The following is a 14,950-nucleotide window of genomic DNA, read 5'->3' as shown; positions in this document are numbered from 1 at the left end:
TTTTTTTTATTAATTTAATTTATATTAATTTTTTTTTTTTTTTTTTTTTTAAATATATTAACCTATTTTGTTAGAAGTCAGGAGAGCAGTTATCCTTTCATTGGAAGAGGGGTCAGTGACTAGATGGGAGCACAAAGAGGACGTACAAGGTGCTGATAATGTTCTGGGTTTTGGGTGTTAGTTACACAAGTCTGTTCAGCTCGTGAAAATTCAATGCATTATATACTTACTTATGATTCAGTGTACTTTTCTGAATATACACTATACCTCAATAAAAGTTTTAAATTTAAAATCAATTAGTTTAAACCTTTAATGTCTAGGGGAGGGAAGTAGCAACAACTAACCTTTTTTGTTTCTCTGATGCTTTCTAATGACTTTTTTCAACCTAGGAGACAACTGTGATACACCCCTGAACCTGACACCACGACAGTACTTTCAGATCCACAGTTTTATACTAATTGTGCCAGGTCCTATGCTAGGTAGTGGAGACAAAGCTGTTATGCCAGATAAGGGCCCTATCTCCTCTGCTAATGGAGACAGGCCTAGAAACAATAAATAAAAGCTTGAAATTGGCAATAGGACAGATTCTGGTACAGAAAATAACCAGGGAGAACTGTTATAGATAGAATGGCTTAGCTATGCAACCCTGAACAAGTCACATAACTTACTTGAGTTTCAGTTACCTTGTCTGCCTTAAGAGATTATTAGACAGATTATATGTGACAATACCTTTCAAAGCACTTACATTACAATGAAACATTATTAATGATAACAGCTATTGTTGTATTACTGTCCTTACTGCCAATATAGAGCTGCTTATGTTAACCAATGTCATAGCATGTTCTATACATTACTACCATAATCATAACAATGAGTAATATTTTATAAGTCACTAATTCTCAATTAAAAAGCTTCTACTATGGGAGAAACAGGTGCATCGGTGAATGGGTGTCCTTTGCCACAGGAGGGGATACTAGTGATACAAAGGTCTGGCTCAATTCACCATAGCCTTCTCTGACCTTTCTAGCGAAGAAAGCACAGAAAGATGATGCTAAGAGAGGGGCAGGCTAGAGAAATTTAACCAGCTGGAGAACATATATGAAGTACCTCAAATTTTGTCAGAGTGAAACTTCTGTGCATTAAAAGACATTATCAACAGAGTAAAAAGGCAACCTATGGAATGGGATGGGATGCTTGCAAATCATATATCTATCTGAGAAGGAACTGATATTCAGAATCCATAAAGAAATCATACAGTGAATACCAAAAACACTTTTTTAATGGGCAAAAGACAAATAGATGTTTCTCCAAAGAAGATGTATAAATGGCCAAGAAGTACATGAAAAGATGCTCAAGGCTGTAATCCCAGTACTTTAAGAGGCCAAAGTGGGAGGACTATTTGAGCTCAGGAGTTCGAGACCAATCTGGGTAACATAGCAAGACCCTGTCTCTACAAAAAATAAACAAATTACCCAGGTACGGTGGCACATGCCTGTGGTCCCAGCTACTCAGGAGGCTGAGGTGGGAGGATTGCTTGAGCCCAGGAGGTGGAGGCTGCACAGTGAGCTGTGATCACACCACTGCATTCCAGCCTGGGTGACAGAGTGAGACTCTGTCTCAAAAAAATAGTAACAATAATACTAAAGATGCTGAATGAACATCAGTAAACATTAGGGAAATACAAACCAAAACCACTGTGAGATACCACTATACAACCATTAGGATTACTATTATCAAAACAAAAACAAAGAAGAACAGAAAGTAACAAGTGTTGGTATTGATGAGGATGTGGAGAAATTAAAACCCTTGTGCCTTGCTGGTGGGAAAGTAAAACAGTGCAGCCTCTGTAGAGGTATAGCACACAGCCATAAAAAAGAAGGAAATCACATACTTTGTAGCAACATGGATGCCGCTGGAGGCCATTATCCCAAGTGAATTAACACAGAAACAATCAAATACCGCATGTTCTCACTTACAAGTGGAAGCTAAACACTGGGTAGACATGGAGCTAAACATGGGAACAATAGACACTGGGGACTCCAAGAGAGGGGAGGAAAGGAGGGAGGCAAGGGTTGAAAAACTACCTGTTGGGGCCGAGCACAGAGGCTCACGCCTGTAATCCAGCACTTTGAGAGGCCAAGGTGGGTGGATGGCTTGAGTCCAAGAGTTTGAGACCAGCCTGGGCAACATGGCGAAACCTCATCTCCAAAAAAATACAAACATTTAGCCAGCTGTGGTAGCATGTGCTGTAGTCCCAGCTACTCAGGAGACTGAGGTGACAGGATTGCTTGAGCCCAGTAGGTTGAGGCTGCAGTGAGCTGTGGTCATATCACTGCACTCTAAACTGGGTGACAGAGTCCCGTGAGACCCTACCTCAAAAAAAAAAATTGTTTTTAAAAAAAGAGAACCTACCTATTGAGTATTACACTCACTACCCATGTGACAGGTTCAATTCTACCCCAAACCTCAGCATCACACAATATACCCTTGTAACAAACCTGCATATGTATCCACTGAACCTAAAATAAAAGTTGAAATTATTTTTAAAAAAAGAAAGAAAGAAAACAGTATAGCGGTTCCTCAAAAATGTAAACATAGAATTATCATACGATCTAGCAATTCTACTTCTGGGTATATACCCCAAAAACTGAAAACAGGGGCTCAAACAGGTATTTGTACACCCGTATTAATAGCATTATTCACAACAGCCAAAGATAGAAGCAACCCAAGAGTCTATCAGCAGATGAAAGGGCAAACAAAGTGTGATATAGACAGACAATGAAACACTACCTAACCTGTAAAAGGAAATTCTGACGCTACAATATGGATGAACCTTGAAGACACTACGCTAGCTGAAGAAAGCCAGTCACAAAAGGGTAAATACTGCATGATTCACTTACATCAAGCGAGGTACCTAAAGTAGTTACATTCAGAGACAGATACCAGAGTGGTGGCTGCCAGTAGCTAGGGGAAAGGAGACATGGAAGCTGTTGTTTAATGGTACAGAGTTTCAACTTGCAAAATGAAAAAAGGTTTGGAGAGAAACGTCTCCAAATGCCACATTTCTGATGTACTTAATGCCAAAGATGTGTACACTTAAAAATAATGAAAATTATAAATTTATGTATATTTTACATTATAAAGCATAATGTGCCAAGTCCAAAATTGACCCAACATGTAATTACTGAACCACAAACACTTTTAAATAATGTTTTTTAAATGAAAAATTCAGGAGTCCACAGATGAAAAAAAAAATCATTCTGAGGGCATTACACCTACTTAAAAGTGGAACATCAACATGTTCTCCAAAACTTCCACTTGATTCAAGGTTTGTTATCAATAAACTGGCAAGAGCAAAGGTTGAGATAAAAAACCTTTTCGGAAAACAAAACAAAAAAAAAAAGATACGTTTTCAAAAGTCAAGAGAAGCAAGGTCAGTGGGATAAACTTAACTTTCATAACATGCCATTAGAAAGATAACCAAATTACTGAGGAAATGTGGCCCTGAGATGGAAGATTACAAAATTAATTCTCAAGCAACACGGCACCAAAAAGTAAAACTATTCAAGTAACACGGAAGCTGAAAAAGAGGCTGTTCTACATTTCTATGTAAGCATAAGGAAACTTTTAACGTATGAGTGATGGTATAAGAATAATTAATGTGGAGCCCTAAAACAAATGTATATGCATATTAACCTGTACTAAAAAAAACCCTCACCTATCTTCCAAACTCAAAGCATTTTGTAAATTTGTCATCCTAATAAAACAAAAATTAATCCAAAAATAATACCTAAAATTGTACACAATAGAAGGGACAAAAGACAACAGTGGGAGTGATTTTTTTTTTTTTCCTTTGAACATTGTAAAGTGCAGCCAGGAATAGACTAGATGAATTTTCTACTCATTTTTCTTTACGCATTAGACTGGATACCTCCCTTCACCTCTTCCCCTACATCAACCTCCATACCAAATGAAGTCACCCTAAAATGAAGTCACTGGAGGGCATGAAAAGCCCAAGATCAGAACCACCTAAAATCCCAGACCCAAATTTATCCTGGCACTTACTACCCCAGACTCTGGAAGCCTAGTCAAAGTTCCCAAAGTGATTTCAGACTTCACTGGGTTAAGGCCAACACCACCACTTACAATCTTAAGTACAAAATACAAAAGGCCGTAAAACACCATATGCAAGAGCACTCTGTAATGTTCAAAGGCTCATAAACTGTTTAATTAAAATCATTTATATTACTGTATTATACTATTATGATCACAAAAAGTCTAGACAGGCAGCTAGCTACCCAGGTTAAAGATCTAAGGGAAGAAAAGAATATGGGCTGGCATATGAGGAGCACGGGGAACCTGTGTTTCCTTCTGGTTAGCAATCCCAAGGAATATTTCCTGATGGACATCCTGCCCTCAGTAAAACACTTAAAATATCAACACCATGCACTGTTCACTGAGTTTCCAGATGTTCTGGTACCTAGATAAACACCCTAAGTTCCAGGCGAAATTCTTGAACATCTATGACCCCACACACTGGCCACACTAGCAGAGTTCAACAGCCCACTGCTTATGCCCTTCATCCTCAGACAGAAGTCCCTGCACTATCTAACTTAAGAGGCTTCTTCAACCCTCTGTTAAGAACTGTTGCATGTATCTGCTCAAGACAATCAGTGTTCAATCTCTAATGACTGTTAAAAACTCTTAAGTTCTATCTGCTAAAACAGTTGCCATCTTCATGCCCATTCATTTTTCAACCTAATCAAATATTCTAAGTTTCATCCACCTGCAGGGTCAAAGTAAGCCATGGTGATTTTTCTCCTGCCTCCGTAGACTTGTAAAAAGCAATGAACAAGGATAGAAGGTTATCTCAGAATGAAAAATCTCTGGATCTCCCATCCATTTCTGCTACATGATTTCTCTGAGTTTTGTTAGATGAGAGTGAGCTCCTGTTTTGCTCTGCTTGCCTGGGTCTTAGTCAATAGTTCCTGTGATACTGCTTGCACGGACACTCTTTACAGACTCTCTGATTCTAAAATAACAATGTGACAACAATAACACAGTGAAATAATGATATATCATACTACATATTATTTATTATATATAACATACAATATCACTCACCATTGCTGAACATTATGACCACGCACTATTGTAAGTGCTTTATATGAATTATCTCATTTCACCCTCATAACTACGCAATAAGGTCATTAATGTCATCCCCCCCATTTAAGAGAAAACTGAAGCACCGAAAGGTGATATGACCTATCAAAGGTCATTAAGCTGTAAGCAGTAGAATTAGGATACAAACTTAGACCTCACTGACTGAAAAACCTACATGCTTACCATCACATTATCCTGCCACACAACCCCTCTAAAGATAGCTCCCTGTGTTCCAACCCCTGTCCAATCTGACTTCCAGCTTCTGCCCATACCTAACCCTCCCCAGTCAAATCTTGCTTTATTTCTTCTGGTCCTGGCTATTTTTCTTTTCTCCAGAGTCATCTTAAGTGTTCTGATAAAAGATTGTTGAACTATTGAGTAAATTTTCCAATGTATCTTCTGATTCTACTTCAATCTAACTTCTATGTTTGCTTTCATATATGCCAATAAACAACTGAATTCCTACACAATAGCAGCTAAATGATAAAACATCTAGTAAAACAGTTAACGATAAGTGTGCAGTATGGAAGAACTGCTTTAACTGCATTGATTGCTCTCTAGGTCTGCCATACAGCTATTATTTTAGGTCTTCCCTTCCTGTATTGAATCACTTATTTTCTTGTTTTACCTTCTTGCTTTGTTGGAACATATATTCCACTAGCATCCTAAGAAAGAGAGAAAAGGAGATAAACTTTTTGAGTTCTTGAAAGTCTGAAAATGTCTAGTTTTAAATTTGATTGATAATTTGGGCAGGTACAGAAGTCGGCCCAACAGACACGTTGTCATAGTTTCATGAATGCAGTATTTTCTCTTATTTTTATAAGGATATTAATTATAGCTTTAAAAAAATTCTTCTGTACCTTGCATTGTCTCTGTTTTGCTCTCTGTCTTTCATGTTGATGGCTTTCCTCAGACTGATGATTTCTGGCTATGCACGTCTGTTAAAGAATGCATCTCTTAACATGTAAATTTGAAGCCCTTTATACATGGGTGGAGTTGTCAATGACTGAGCTTCACTGTAGTGTTATCAACAGCATCCTGGCCTTTTTATTGGAGGATTGCCAGATTGATTATCTGGAGGTCTTTCTCTGGGACCATAAAATAAAATGTGCCCATATGGATGCATATATTCCTATGTATCAGCCAAATGTTAATTATTGGGCCAAGAAGCATGCACATTTAAGACTTTTGATGTACAGCAGTCCCCCCTTATCTATGGTTTTGCTTTCTGTGGTTTCAGTTACCCTTGGCCAACTTTGACCCTGGGTCAAGAAAAAGCAATGTTTGGTCTGAAAATGTTAAATGGAAAATTTCAGAAACAATATGTAAGTTTTAAATTGCATGCTGTTCTGAGATTGTTCTCACACCTTCCAGCTCTGTCCCGCCTAGGACATGACTCATCCCTCTGTCCAGCATAGCTGTCTACACTACCCACCCGTTAGTCACTTAGTCGCTGTCTTGGTGATCAGATCAACTGCCACAGTACAGCAGTGCTTGACTTCAAGTAATCCTTATTTTACTTAATAAAGTGCTTCAGGAAAGTACAAGAGTCGTGATGCTGGCAATTCAGATACACTAACGACAAGCCATAAAGGGCTTCCTTTAAGGAAAAAGGTAAAAGTTCTTGACTTAATAAGGAAAGAAAAGCAATCATATGCTGGTGTTGCTAAGACCTAACATAAAACAAATCTTCTATTCATGAAATTGTGAAGAAGGAAAAAGAAATTTGTGCTAGTTTTGCTTTGCACCTCAAATTGCAAAAATAACAGCTACAGCGTGTGCTACGTGCTCAGTTGAGACAGAAAAGGCATTAAATTTGTGGGTAGAAGACACCAACATAAACATGTTCTGACTGACGGCAACAGAGTTCCATCAGAGGTTTCAGGCATCCATGCGGGAGGTCTTGGAACGTATCCCCTAATGATAAGGGAGGACTACTATATTCATATATTTCATGATTCAACTTAAATTTCAGTTCCTCAGAGAGAGCTTCTCTAACCTTCACTTCTCAATTTGCCCCTCATCAGGGTAATTTCCCTTCATTTATCTTTCTCAATTCATTAAAAAGAGGATTTTTTTGCTAACTAAATTATGGTATGTTTCCTAATGAAACCGTAGACAACTATTTAAATGAGGTTACAAAAAGGTATGTAGAACATGGGGTTAAACAAGACAATTTTTAAGAATTAGAACAAGATGGAAGGGGGAAATTTGTCCTACTGGTTATCATGACATTTCACAAGACTGTAATAGTTAAGAAAGTATGGAACTGGCACAAGGACAATGAGTCTGACCGACCAAAACAGAAAGCCTGGCAACAGGCCCATGTGTGATATAAACTTGACATCCATGGGCAAGGATGGCCTTCTCAATAAATGAGGCTAGGTCAACCAGTTATCCATATGGTGGGGGCAGGGGGCACTATATCTCTATCTCACTCCATATTATAGAAAAAATAAATTTCCATTTAAAGACCAAAAAAGGAAACAGGAAAACTTTAAAATTATTAAAGAAAGATGTGTGACTTTTGGATAGGCCCAGATTTCTTAAAACTCTCTCACTCTCTCTCACACACACACAAACACACACATGCACACACACACACACGCACATGTGCACACAGGCACATATATCCAAATCTAAAAAAGAAAATACCGTTGAATGTAACTTCATCAAAATCAAAACTCTTGGACGTCAGGAGCACTAAAATAAGAATATACGCCACAGACTTTTTGCAGATATTTGTAATACATGTATTTACCAAAAGATCAGTATCCAAAATATATAAAGAATGCTTTAAAATCTATAGAAATATACAAACAATCCACTGAAAAGATGAACAAAGAATATCCCAAAGGAAGAAATCTGAACTGCCAATAAGCATATTAAAGGACTTTTTATTACAATAGCAATCACAGAAGTACAAACTGAAACCATAATGAGATACCAGGTCACACCTCATCAGCTTGGCAAAAATGTAAGTCTGACAATATCAAGTACTGGTGAGGCTATAGAATAGTAGAAACTCATTTCTGATGGAAGGAAATGTATATAATCTGGCAATATCTAATAAAATAGAAGACGTATACATCTTAAGAGCTAGTAATTCTATTTCTAGGAATATACCTTTGGTGGGTAGCTTTCAAATTTTTTGATCATCACACATATTTTCATTATGACCCAGTATATGCATACTTATTTAACTGAAATGAAAACTCACAAAACAGTGCTTATTCTTACTGTGACACATTCTGAGAGTTTCCATTTTGTTCTCATTCATTTTTTAATGTTGGGGTGACTCACTCAATTGATTTTACAACCACTAATGGGTAATAAATACACTCAGTTCAAAAAACTGTCCCAGAAAATATTCTCATACATATTTTCCCATGCACATGTGAGAGAATGTTCACTGTGGCACTCTTTGTCAAAAAAATAATTTAAACAGTGTAACAGTCAATGAGCAGAAGAACGAATTTAAAATTAAGGGTATATTCATACAATGGAATACAAAATACTAATGCAAAAGAAAGAACCAAAGCTGTAAATATCAACACAGATAAATCTCATTAACTTTATACCAAGCAAAACGGGCAAGATATAGATGAATATATATAGTATATCACTTGTACAAACTTTTTAAACATGCAAAATAATACTGTTGAGGAATATATTTATGTATAATGAATATATAAAGTATGAAGACAGGCACGGGGAAAAAGGGGAATGAGATCAGGGAAAAGTACAGAAAAGTCAAGTGAACAACTAAATCTAAATTATTAAAAACTGCCCATCTTCAGACGACATTGGGCGCAATCAAGGTGGTACGGCCATAGACAAAAATTAAACTTTTGCCTCCCAGGCAGCAGCTTCCTTCCAGACACAAGGCTAATAAAGATTCAGATTGCCAGCTAGAGAAACTCATGCAGCCAAACTGAGATCAGTCTTCAAAGCTTACAGCACTCATCCTTTAAAACTGTTCTGTCTATTTAGTAATCAAGTACTTACACTGAGTATCTATTTTTAACTAAGTAATGAAATTCAGAACATGGACAAAAAAAAATGCAATAGGTAGTTGTGGGCGGATGAGATGTCACAGCAGATGCCCCAAACACAGCCATGTGCCAGTAAGGTTGAGTCACTGCAATATGCTGAAAAAAGATACTGAGGCTCAGCTGCCACAGGTTGCAGTGAGCCTCTCTGCTTTCCTCACTGTTGTATTTGCCAGGCATCATTCCAGAATGCTGAACAGACACTTAGACATTTTCAAGATTAGAAAAATCACTAAAAATGACAAAATATGGCATCTTACAAATAGCACATGCTTGTGATCAAATTAACACAGAGCAAAGAACTAATAAACATGCAGTAAGCTCATGGAATAATTCTCTGAAATTAACAATTTGGTCCCTTCAGATCTCAGTCTATATTTTACCTACAAGAGTAAATCCAGTATTAGATAATACACTTTATATAATTTCTTTTTTTTTTTGAGACGGAGTCTCGCTCTGTCGCCCAGTCTGGAGTGCAGTGGTGCTACCTCGGCTCACTGCAACCTCCGCCTCCCGGGTTCATGCCATTCTCCTGCCTCAGCCTCCTGAGTAGCTGGGACTACAGGCGCCTGCCACTACGCCCAGCTAATTTTTTGTATTTTTAGTAGAGATGGGGTTTCACCATGTTAGCCAGGATGATCTCGATCTCCTGACCTCGTGATACGCCTGCCTCAGCCTCCCAAAGTGCTGGGATTACAGGTGTGAGCCACTGCGCCCGGCCTACTATAATTTCAAAAATGTCAACTCATTTCAGGGAATGTCATTAAAAAGAATTATGTGTAACAGAATGTAAGCAATACACTATCAGGCCAATAAAAATCCTTACAAACCACAAGAACAAACCACTCTGATCCCCAAAACAAGTAGTTTCTCAAGGAAAACATCTAACTCATTCATTCATCCATTCAAATCCTACTTACTACATTACATGTGAAAAGTACCAAGATAGACCTTAAGGAGGTATAAACATAAATTAAACAAGAACTTGGCCCCTAAGATACTGATGGCCTAGCAATGGGGTTTAGAAACATACATAATCTTAAGTAAGGTAGAAAAATCTAAGTACCATTAGAGAAATATATATGAATTGCTATTTAAAAAAAAAAAAGAAAGAAATCTTGCCTCGATTAGGTTCTTGCCTATTTCACCTATGAACCAGATCTAGAATATAGATACTTAGACCTTATCTCTTCAAGGGCAAGTGGCTACATGTAATAACAAGACTGGTTCTTGTGACCTTTAAAAATTGTCTCCTAATTTTATACCTTTTATATATACTGTGTCCTATAGGGTATACCTCTTTGAGTTAATAGAAATTAGACATGTAGATCCTGCCTCTCATAACTGTGTCTGCTGAAGATCTAAAAGAAACGTAAATGCCAAAAGTGACACACCAAAAAGAAGCCATTCTTTTCCCTAACTCTGCCACTGTTTTGTTGCAGAAACGAGAAATTCACACTTCGGCTGATGGAAGGATAGAAGAAGGAATTGTTAATGAACTTCTAAAGAATTTTCCTGAATCTTTCAGACGAGTACTACATATAAGGCATCAATAATGTTCCAGATTAACAAGGCCTTTCACATCATTTTATGAATGTAGGTAGAGATATTTTTATTTCTTTTTTGCAGCTAAAGAAAGTAAATTCCATACATATTAAATGTCATTAAATACAATTTCACATATTTTTCAGGCAGTTAGTCCAAAAAAGCTAGGACTAGGCCAGGCATGGTGACTCACACCTGTAATCCCAGCACTTTGGGAGGCCAAGGTGGGTGGATCACCTGAGGTCAGGAGTTTGAGACCAGCCTAGACAACATGGTGAAACCCTGTCTCTACAAAAAAATACAAAAAATTAGCCAGGCGTGGTGGCAGGCACCTATAGTCCCAGCTACTCAGGAGGCTGAGGCAGGAGAATCGCTTGAAACCAGAAGGCAGAGGTTGCAGTGAGCCAAGATCACACCATTGCACTCTAGCCTAGGCAACAAGAGCGAAACTCCGTCTCAAAAACAAAAAAACAAAACAAAACAAAAAAACGCTAGGGCTAGTGGATTCATTTCAAATTTGTCATCAGATCCCACTATTTGCACTTAAATCTTCAACTAAACATTCAGGAATTTGAGAACACCCAAAAGGGAATCTGTGAAAAAGAAGCAACAAGACTTCATGCTGATAAACGCCAACTGGTTTCTCAGGATACTGATACAAAGAGTAAGAGTCTCAGGTTGATATCATGTTATATATACCAGTCACCAGTCAGCAGTCCACTAGCCATCAGGCCCCCGTCAGGTCTTCAATACCTCTGAAAAGAATGTCTGTGACATGCTAAAAAAGAAAGATTTATTTCTACATCCTATACATTCAGGTCAATGAACATTCATGGTTGATGGGCTGGTTTTATTTTTTTTCTTTATTTTTGTTTAGAGAAGGGGTCTAGCTATGTTGCCCAGGCTGGTCTCAAACTCCTGGGCTCAAGTGATTCACCCGTCTCAGCCTCCGGAGTAGCTGGGACTACAAGCCTGTACCACTGTGCCCAGCTCAGGTTGTTCGGTTTTTTTTTTAATGACAGCTTTACTGAGATATAATTTACATACCATAAAATCACTGTAAAGTGTGCAATTTGATCATTCTTCATATATTCCCAAAGCGATGCAACCTTCACCACTATCTAATTTTACAACATTTTTGTTACTCCAAAATCCCAAACTCAAGTAGTCACTTTTGATTCCTCCAGCCTCTGGCACCCACTAATTTACTCTCTGTCTCTACGGATTAGCCTATTCTGGACACGTCACATAAATGGAATCACATACTATGTGACCTTTAATAATGAGCTTCTCTCACTTAGCACAATGTTTTCAAGGTTCATCATGTTGTACTGTGAATTAGTACTTCATTACTTTTTATGGTTAAATAATATTCTATTTTTGATATGCCAAATTTGTTTATCCATTCATCAGTTGATGGACATTTGAGTTGTTTTTGCAGGACTTCTGACCTGCAAAAACCTTAGTCATCTAATCTGATTGCTGATTTTGTGGATAAAAAACTGAGATCCAGTGAGAAAATGGATCTCATTTTCTCCAGCTTCTTTTCTCCAAGCTCACCCCATTCCAATGAAAGAAGAATGTGTTTGTTCCTAGCAGTAAAATGCAAGATAGGATAGGTCCAGAAGACCTGAGGTGGGAAGGAAAAGAAAATAGACAGGATTAGACACAATCTTGTTGAATCAAAGGAACTTATGGAAAGATCAACAGTTTTAAAACTTAAAAAACACAGAAAAAAAGAGATGAGCACAACGCAGACATAAAGATGCTATTTTTAATCAGAGAAGGAAAGAAACATGAAAGTGTGGGAAAACCTGAAAAGTTACTCTGAAATATCCAGTGATCCATTTGAAAATCTTTTATTCTCAGACCCAGAAGAAAATACACTGATTAAAGATCCCAGAAAGAGGAAATCAAAGTCAAAACCACAAATGAGAAGAAGTGAGCACAGTAAAGGAAGTACATCACTCTACTTTCTGCAGGCCAAAAATTACAGTGAGGGAAACTGGAAAATACCTTCTTGAGATCTGATCTTGATGACTTCAATTAGAGATGGAGTACATCTAAAGAAAGCATTTTGTAATTTAGGAGGCTCCAATCTGTATCTAGATTGTCTATAATAATGTGGGAAATTCAGACTGAATGAATCCTATATACAGTCTCTATTTCAGAATCCCCACTTCCTACCACCATTTATAAGCTGGGGAAGTCTGTCTGAGCACCAGGCCTGCTGCTTGACTAAATGGCAAAAATTCTAAACCAGTAAAAAAAAAAAAAAAAAAAAAAAAGCCTAAAAAGTCACTTTCCGATCCCTGGCTTATCTAAGGATGCGAGTTAATTTGTAAATCCCCTAATGTGTATAGTTAACTTCTAGAAGAAAAAAAAAATGTTAAAACCTTCCTCTTATCAACTCCACCAGAGTTCTTTCTACCAAATCCTCTTGCCTCAACAAAAAAGGAACTAACCCTAACACTAGCAAAATGGATAGCAAATTGTAAATGCTCCATAAGTACTTGATTAATGAAATTGAAGATAGTATCAGATGTTTTCAAAAGAATCCTAGTATTCCAAAGAAGTGTCTTAGTTTTTTATCTCACCACTAAAGAACGTAAGTCAGTATTCTTATACCCAAGTCTTTAGCTTAGTCAAACAACAGCAAGGTGTGTAGATGGCAAATGGCAAAAGAGTCTAATAAGGAGAAAGATGAAAGAGAATCAAGAATACAGCATTTCTACTTTTACTGCTGCTGCCGCCACTGCCAACACCCCTCCAAACCCAGCACTGCATGCTTGTCTCAGAGTCCATCCTGTTACCCAAATGTTCCCACAGCAACCTCATGGCACTGCCATGAATGGAGACACACAAGGGCACCATTCACTGTGACAAGACACTGACATGCACATTGCTTTGCCTCCTGCCAGACTACGGGATGCAGAGAGGGTGCAGACCGAGGATCTTGAAAAATCAGCTTCATGTGACATCATGGTGGACATGTGTGAAAAGTACTACCCACAGAGAAACTGACATGACCATCACCAGAGATCTTTCACAGAGACCATGAGTGCCCTGTCACCTGGGAAGCAATGGCAGACCCAGCTGGGTACAAGCTGCTGGCCCAGTTGCTGGAGTCTAGTGAAGAGGACAATATGGTGGGCATCCTCTATGACAAGATGTATGCGAACTTCATGGAGGAGGTGGATACAACAGATAATAAGACCTACCAGTGGAAGAAGGGGCAACTTTGACATACACTAGCCACTAGCCTGAATGCCGGCGCAACTTAATCCCGTCTGGAACCAGCCCAACCAAGGTAGGGTTCAAGTGTGTGATGGAACTAACTCTTAGAGAAGAGTTTCTGCAGAGACTAGGCTTCTATCGGCACATCTGGATGCCAGACCGGGGCATGGGGCCCTGGCCCAGTGATTCCAGGTGCACCTAAGTGGAAAGAGATGGGAAATGGCAAAAGGCAGATGCCCTTGAAAGAAGCAATTCTACCACCTGGAATCTAGGCTGCCCCTACCCCAGCCACCATCTTTGTTATCTATACTGACCAGACTAGACAATAGTAGTACAGTATATGCCCGAGGAGCCCCAATCATTCTAAAGCTAGCTACCCCAGCCCAAGCCATGGCAGGTTCTTCAGGAGGAGGCCCTGGACCAGGTCAGTGAGATTCCTGGCTGCATCTTTGTCCATACCAACAACTCCATTTGTGGATGCCATATCCAAGAAGGTACCTTGAACATGGCCCGTGCAAACCTGCCCTAGTGCCCAATGCCTATGCCTATGCCTCCCACAAATCCCAGAGTCCAATGAAATTTCCTCCATCTTTAAAAAAAAAAAAAGCAACATTTCTAGTAAGAAAGTACTGAAAAATGATGGGGATATGTCAAAAGGACACAAAAGCCACTTGATAGAGTTCTCAATGACAAAAAGCTGGAACAACTGACCAACAAAATAAATGATAATAATATTTAATTTATAACCCACAGAGAAAAATAAATACCTAACAATTCATACTGGCATAAGTAAATAACTGAATAAATAAATAACTGAAGGAAAAGGAAGAGTGTTTCTTCATAGTAGAATTCAAATTAATAAATGGGGAGGAATGAGAAAAAGAGAAAAAGCACTCTTAGACAGGCATCAAAGTAGTAATAGAGGCAAGAATCATCCATGGATGCTGAAATTA

At 38.3% G+C, this 14,950-nt stretch overlaps 1 protein-coding gene across 5 annotated transcripts in view; it reads right to left on the bottom strand.

The window, feature by feature from the left end:
- The window catches only part of BABAM2 (BRISC and BRCA1 A complex member 2), a 460,475-nt gene that overhangs the window by 440,341 nt on the left and 5,184 nt on the right, over nt 1–14,950 (bottom strand). The gene's annotated exons all lie outside the window — the stretch shown is intronic.

The sequence above is a fragment of the Rhinopithecus bieti genome, unplaced genomic scaffold (assembly GCF_001698545.2).
Source record: "Rhinopithecus bieti isolate Rb0 unplaced genomic scaffold, ASM169854v2 scaffold_7681, whole genome shotgun sequence".
NCBI lineage: Eukaryota > Metazoa > Chordata > Mammalia > Primates > Cercopithecidae > Rhinopithecus > Rhinopithecus bieti.
This window is presented reverse-complemented; position numbering and strand designations above follow the sequence as displayed.